Source organism: Egretta garzetta, unplaced genomic scaffold (genome assembly GCF_000687185.1).
Source record: "Egretta garzetta isolate BGI_Z169 unplaced genomic scaffold, ASM68718v1 scaffold553, whole genome shotgun sequence".
Taxonomy (NCBI): Eukaryota; Metazoa; Chordata; class Aves; order Pelecaniformes; family Ardeidae; genus Egretta; species Egretta garzetta.
This window is the reverse complement of record NW_009259328.1, coordinates 1,439,166-1,447,058: the sequence shown is the minus strand read 5'-3', so window position 1 is coordinate 1,447,058 and position 7,893 is coordinate 1,439,166.

Genomic DNA, 7,893 nt, shown 5'->3' with positions numbered 1-7,893 from the left:
TGAGTGTGAATGCACGATTAAGATTTTTTTAAATTATTGCAGTGGGGCCAACAACAGGAGTGCACTTCTGCAGAAGCAAATACAAACGCAATCCACAAAATGAGCTTCTATTCTGCACTGGGACAAAAAATGAGACAGTTCAAAATTTCCATGACTATATCAAGAAAAGCCCTTGTGAAAACCCAGGTCCAGAGTCTCACTCTTCTTGAGCCACAGTACTGGAATCTAGATTCCCTCAGCTCTGGAAGGTATCTTAGCCACTGCAGTCCATTTCTCTTCCAGTTTTTTTTCTGATGGACCTCTTTTACTTTGCATAAATAAATAGGCATGGAAAGTTATAGTACTCATCTAGAGGGCAGTGCAGGGACTTGAAAGCTTTCTCCCTCACATTACAGATGAGTGCTTTAACTTATTGGCCTTCCCTTGTCCATTGTTTGATCTTTCTCTGATCTGCATTTAGTCAAACGAAGACAAGGTCTGCTGTTCAGAAGTGCTGGGCAACAAGCAACCGGACTCTGAATGCTTAAATATAGATTTAAGAGCCTAACTTAGGCACTGGTTTTGAAATTCTTGTGCAATTCACATTGTGAGATAGCATAGGGACAGTAGTGTGTCTAGGAGACACTTACAACAAACATTCTCCTTTACATTATAAACAAGCCTTAAATAAGTAGTAGATGGAGTTATTACCCAATCTGTTTTGGTGTTTGTTTCTTTTTTTTTTTAACAGAAGACATTCCAAAGTACCCTACAGATTTTTGGAAAAATGTCTTGTGTGCTTTTTTTTTTCTTTTCAGTAAAATGACAACAACAACAAAATGAATGAGTCCCATGTTACAGATCAGACAATGTTTCTTAACAGAGTTTTAAAGCTTGTTGTTACACAAATGCAATTCCCACTGCCAAGAGCAAGCTAATATATTCTTGGCATGCCTGGTAACTCTTAAATCACAGGCAGTGGGTACACTCTGCTTGACATCCAGAGGAACAAAATTTCACTTTGCTAGCTGCATGGTAAAGAACTAAAGAACTTCTTATTCAAAATAAAGCCTATTCCACCGTGCTTAGACACACAAGACCTCCACAGGCTCAGCATGCATTTTGCATATGGTAGGACTGCACGGCACAAGAATGTTGTCATGTGATTAAATCTTCTGATTTTCTTAGAAATTACCCCAGCTGTGTTTTAATGCTGCAGCTATAATTTGAAATGAGTAATTGCTCCATGGATTAAGAATCCAACATGTTTTAGTGGGCATTTTAATATGTCTTTCAAACATGATTTCAAAGATAAAATCTCAGCTGCCAAATTGCACCTTTACTAAAGAAAACATGTTGCTCCACTCAGACCGTTCTCAGCTCTCTGGGTTTACAACACTACGCATGACCACTCCAGTGGGGAAGGTTAGTTCGGGAGTGGTCTTACAGCAAAAAAATGCTTTATAACAGTCAGTATCAGCTAGATTCATTAGACTGATGGGGGAAGCTTGGAGCACTGGTGTTGCAGGTAAGTGATTAGCCTGAGATCATCCAGAAAGCCAGCTACACACTAAGCCTCATTCTTATCCCCCTGCTACAGGATCTTCTGCAGAATTCCTAAAAATGTTGCTTTTTCAGAGGAAAAATCCACTGGCCATCTTATAAAACACTACCAGAAAGATCTTAATTTAAGAACAAGAAAGCTAAGCAAGGGCTGTTCCTTTAAAATTTTATTTCCCCAATTATATATTTACTTCCAGGTGACCAACTTCCCCTTCCCCAGTGGTATTGTGTGCTACTCCCTCACATCTCAGAGAAGAGCAGGGGTTCCTGGATAACATGTGAAGAAGTACTCGTCTAGATCACCTCAGGTCAGTGTAGCTGTTTCACAAACAGTAAACCAAAATGAAACAATCTAATGATGTATTCTGTAACCAATATAATGCATCCAGTTAATGGGCTGGAGCATATCACTGGAGCCGACATTGATAGGGTAGTTTTTTCCCTGCTATACACTGGCTCTATAGTCAATTCTTTCTTTTCTGTTGGTGCAGACTTATTAAAGCCACCCATGATGGGAAATATCCATCGGTCTTATAATATTAAAGGAGAACACTACAGTGTGCAAGAAGCATTAAAGGAGATGAGAAAAGATTCTGTAGATTAAAACAAAAATACCAGAAAGATAGGAATCACAGGGGTCCAGTACTACCAAGGGAAGATAAGGAAATAATAGAAGACAACATAAAGAATAATATTTCAACGTCTTCTTTGCTTAAGTCTTCACAGTAAAAGGTTAATTCCAACCAGATGCTTAGAATAATTACAATTAGCAACAAACTGGAGTATAGAGAGTAGGAAAATAATAGGTTAAATATGTTCAGCTAGGTTAGATATATTCAAATTAGCAAGCTATAAGGAAATTTACCCTGGAGTATTTAAGGAAATAGCTGAAGCAATCTGAACCATTACATGATTATCTTTAAGAACTCATGGATCATGGAGAAGTGAGGTCTCAAAGGACTTAAGAAGGACAAATTTCTTTCTCCTTTTTTCTTTTTTTTTCCTTCTTAAAGGAAAAAGAAACGGCCAGGAGAATTACAGATTAGTCTAGCTTCACATACCCAGCTGGTTACTGATTTCTTCAAGTAACTATCCATCTCAGAATAACCAGCCAATAGCAAGATAATAAGCAGTCCGCGTATTTTTTGTCAAAAGCAAAATCACACCACGTTAATTTAATTTCCTTTTTTGACAGAATAATTGGCAGTAGATATGCCATGACATGACTTTGCACAACTGAATGTAATATTTGTATAAACAACCTGGTGAAGCATTGAAAGCTGCAACTATTACGGGTGCAAAAATGGGTGGAAAACGTATTTCTCAATAGTTTGCTGACAAACTGAGAGATCATACCAGCTGGGACGCACAAGAATTTTTCTGGGCACTATCTGCTTCGAAGTTTTGCTTAATGATTAGGATAACAAAATATACAGTGCACTTAAAACATTTCTGAATCACATCACAGAGACTTAAGTGTTCTGGAGCAAAAGATTTTAATTCAACCTGATCTTGAGATATTGGAACAAGTGTCTGGAATCAATACAGTAAGGTTCAGCAAACATAGATGTGAAGCTTTACCTGTACAAGAAAAAACTCTAATATGCCATTACGAACTGGAATAATTGGCAATGTAATGTTGCTGCATGACATGAGTATCTGGATAAAGCAAATCATGATCCCAATACACAACAGTATTATGTTGCTGTTGCTAAAAAGGCAGGCACTACTTGGTAGCCAAAACATCTGTTTGGCTAACTGACTCTTACCACCGCTATCCATCATTGTCATGTCCTTGCCTTCAGTTTGATGGCACAGTCCTAAGGTGCCTGAAAAGGAGACAGGGAAGGAGAACTGGGAAATACAAAAAAACCCCAAAGCACCTTATTTCATTTCTCATGTAGGATGTGAATTTCTTTCCATAGGAAGACCCTGTTTCTCGGTGAGGAAAGCCATCCTCCCAAGCCAGTTGCAGACCAGCCCTTAATACATTCACTATAGTCTTTTCCTGGTGGCATTTCAAATATATTTATGTCAACACTGGCTGACAATGCATGCTTCACATCCAGGGTATCCTTTAGAGACAGCAGCACTCTTTCAAAAGACATTTTGAACCAGACAATTACATTAATCTGTCTCTCCTTCTCTAATAGACTTACACTAATCAGTCTCTCATGCATAGTCTACTGTTCCCACGAATTGCTGGAGAGTGAGGACTTGATGTTCCCCAGTTCAAGAAAAAGCCTCAGGAAATTGCAAAAAGTCCTAAAAAGCCACAGTTTGTTTTCATAACATTCTTTTCCTTTTAGAGAAGTAATAGAATTTTTTTAACATTCTCTCTGATATTTCAGGGGTTAATGGACAGTAATGATCTAAAACTGCAGAAAAAACTATGGCACAAGACACAGGAAAGATAGCTTGGCTAATTATCAGGGCTTCATTTATGTAGGAAAAAAGGATGTGTAAGTTACACCAAAGAGTCTCAGACATTTTTTTATTTTTTTTTTTGGTAAGCATCTGTTTCTGAATGGGTTTCTAGGTTCCCTCTAGATGCTCTCCTTAGCTATTTTACAACTTAGAAGGCAAAAATGTGCATGTGTACTATGGCTTGATTTCACATTACTTAATTTAAGACTGTCTAAAAGCCAAGCATCCAAGTACTCTCATCTACAAAAGGGGAGTTCAGCGTGGCTTTAATCTCCTACAAAGACTGATCCTTCAGGCTGCAATATAGCTTGCAGTCTGGAGATGCTGCTCCTTTTACAGGCTATGGATGTGAATTTTAGATGACTAAATAAAAATGAGACAAATCATAGCCTGTAATACACTTCACAATAATGTGACACCCTGTATCTTCTTTCCAGTCATATACAGAAGGCTTCTTTCTCTCACCTAATATATGACATTTTAAAGGATGCTGCTGCTATAACTCAATATTATCGTATATCCATGGAACCAAGCAAAGCTGATGTTGTTAGTTCACTCTTCTCTTTCTCTTCCTCTTCTTCCTCTGGTCTCCTCTTTTCCTCCTCATGCTCACATTCACGAGACTTGTAAAAAAACCAGGACACAATTATTTTGTGTCAGGCAAAGGAAACCTAAGACACAAGAAATTTTGGGTCTGTCTGAAAAAATCTAAAATATTACTCTATTGTACATCCACTCCACTTGATGCGATTGTATGTAGTTCTCCCCAAACTGGGATGTGGTTGACAAGATTGTTTCCAGGTCTGCAGGGTGCCCAAGTGCTGCCATGATTTCACTTCACTGAAGATAGTTGTTTCTGGCTTTTCCTAGAGAGCTTGACACAGCCTCGCTGAAAGCGTTGAGAGATTTGCTTTACCGAATATATGCTCAGTCCTGCACAGTGCTGAGCTTCTTCGAGGGGGATCTCTGTCATTCATTTGCACTATATGCACAAGAAGATGTTAAAGGGTCTTCAGTATTTTTAGAAAAAAAAAAAATTAACTGCAGGAGCAAGTTCTCAAAGACCATCCTAAATTTTAATTTAGAGCTCTGGTTATGAATCCATTCACCTGGGAATCATTGTAAGGGGATCAGAATGAGTTTGTAATACAGGTGTGATCTGATTATAATCTTTCTCTTTATATTCAAGGAAAAATGTTCAAACTTGCCTTTCCAAAACTGTGGTCCAGTCTTGCCCAGGAGCCCATTTCAAAATGTATCATGCATGTTACTGGAGTCCCTCCCAAAATACTGGGTGCTTAGAACTGGCTGTTCTGGGTGACAGTTCTCCTCTTCGTTTTCAGCTGTTGCATTTATTATTAGAGGACAAGCAACAATATGTTAAAAGCTTTCTTAATGTTTGTTTCTATTAGGCAATTGTATTTGCCATGGGGATAATAAGCAATCAGGGCTGGAAGAAGCAGCAATGTTTGCAGACTATGGGTGGGTGAGGTGAAAATCTGTAGTGGGTACATCCAAGAACAGAAGGGTCTACAAGGCCGACTTTTCATTTAAGTGTGGTCCAAGTATACAAATGTGGGGAATTTCCCCTTTAGCAGAAAGTATAAAACACCTTTAACAGGTTTAATTGAGCAACAGATATCACATGATCAGCTGCTGCTGCTAATGTAACTAGTGCTACTATGCTTATCTCTACAAATGAGCTACTTATTTATTACTTTCAAAGAGAAATGCTTAATCTATACATATGTCCATACTGTTCTCATTAGCAAAGGTTTATCCACTGAAAGAAACAGCTTACTATGTAAGTGTCCTCACCAGTGTCCTCTGATAACAGGAGCTGCAAGTCAATTGTGTTTCATTGAAGTCATTCCTTTATTTAACCTAAATGTGTTGGGGTTTTTCCATTTCACTAGTAACAGTATTTTTAGATCTGGAGCTGCCAACAAAGCCTGCAAAACCCCACCTTTGAGAGAACAAACAGGCTAACCGTATGTTTAACTACCTGTCTGAATGTGTGATGCACAGATTGGCTCATAAAAGCAAGAGATTTTACAGGAGCACAGGCTACACCTGCTATTGTACAACAGCATCCTGTCACACAAAGTTTTGTACACCTGACCTCAAATAAACCTAATTCGGAAAAAGGGAAACTGTACAGAAATGCTCCTTTACAGCAGCCACTCTTTCAGATACCTCTACCACCAACTTGTATTTTTTTCCTTCACTCTATCAGGAATAGTTCAAGACTCTCAGCTCCTGCCTTGGAACAGGAGAATGGATTCGAAGATCTCTCGGCCCCTTCTAGCACTATTCCTCTATGTCTTGGTTTCAAACTGTGATATTCAGGTCCTTCTCCAACCCCCTACCCCACTTCCTTTAAATGGCAATATCTAACCTTGATATCCCAAGTGCTCTTTACTGCTTCTTTGAATTCCTGTTCTTCAGAGCTGAGAATGACTTGATTATTCATTTTATCTGGAGTAAAAGTAGGCACTGTGTTAAATAGTCTTGCCTCAAATCCTTTATTTTACTGAGTTTTCTATGTCATTTCTGTTTTAACGTAACAGAAAATATGACAAAAGCACACACTGGACTAGCTTAGCAGACGCTGAAGGTTTTCAGCCTACTAATCACCACAGATTTTCTTTTATTTAGGTGATGGATTTCAACACTTAGAGAAGAAAGAAAATACAACTATGAGAAAGAAATCATTCTTCTGACTCGATGCTCTTGGAAATCTGTTCCTGAAGCAAATCAAAGAAATCAGTGTTTATCTATTTTTCAGCATAGCTACTTTCCCCATTATCAGCTGTCTGAAAAATGTGTGCAATAACCTATAGCTGAAGTGAGCTTCCAATCTTGCCATCAGCTTTTGCAGTTGCTCCCAGAAAACATAATGATGTTTCATTATTGCTCCCATGTTGCCCTGAGGTCTGTTACGGAATGTACTAAGACTACACACCGTTGGCCAAGGTATAACAGAAAGAAGCAGGTGGAAAAATAAAATACGATTTTAATTTCCTGCCATATACTAACCTTTTACTACACCCAAAGCAAAGAAAGATTATAAATAAGATCTTACTTTTTGTTTGTCACTTGATTGATGAACTGTTTAAGTAATTCTCACAAAATGTATTTAAAACATATTTTTCCCTGCCACAACGTGCTCTTGGATTTCTTCTCTGGGAACTTGTGTTTACAGAGCTTTGCAAAGAATAAGTGCTGTAGCTGAGTTAGCAAAATTCCTTGGCTTGCTTGTGTAGGATTGGGCATATAGACAAAATACTGGAGTGACAATCTGTAAGCAGAATACCACTGCTCCAATTTCTGCCAAATTGATAGCAGTGGTTCACTGCCAGATGATAAAGAAATGACAAAATTATCAGCAAGAGAACTTTGTGACTTACAGACTGTACTGATGTCTGATTATTACTCCAGTTGGGGAATACAGAACTGGGTAAATGTGTAACTACAGCAGAATCAAACCAAACCACTTGGCGCTAGCCTGGAGAAGCTGGCCATCTAGAAGTAGTTGGTGACTGATTAACTGAAGAGCAGATGCCGTGCTAAAGCAGATAGCACAGACTGAATAGAATGACCTCTTCTACATTTTTGACTGCACTCCCCAGCTCTGTATTTACTAAGGTCAGTCATGGTCCCGTGCCTATTCTGAAATAAGCAATGCAGAAATAGGCATTTATAAAAAAAAAAAAACACCAAACCAACAAACAGACAACCCCCTCCCAAAAAACAACAAAGTAACCCCCAAAACCCTCAACCTGATGGTTGTTTCCAACAGGTGATTGCACACTCCTGTCAGCCATATAGCCACATACCTTCCTTCATCAGTACTACAGAAAACAAGGTGAACGCTCAGAGCAAAATATTGTTTGGACCTTGTATCCACACATGAGCATTTCA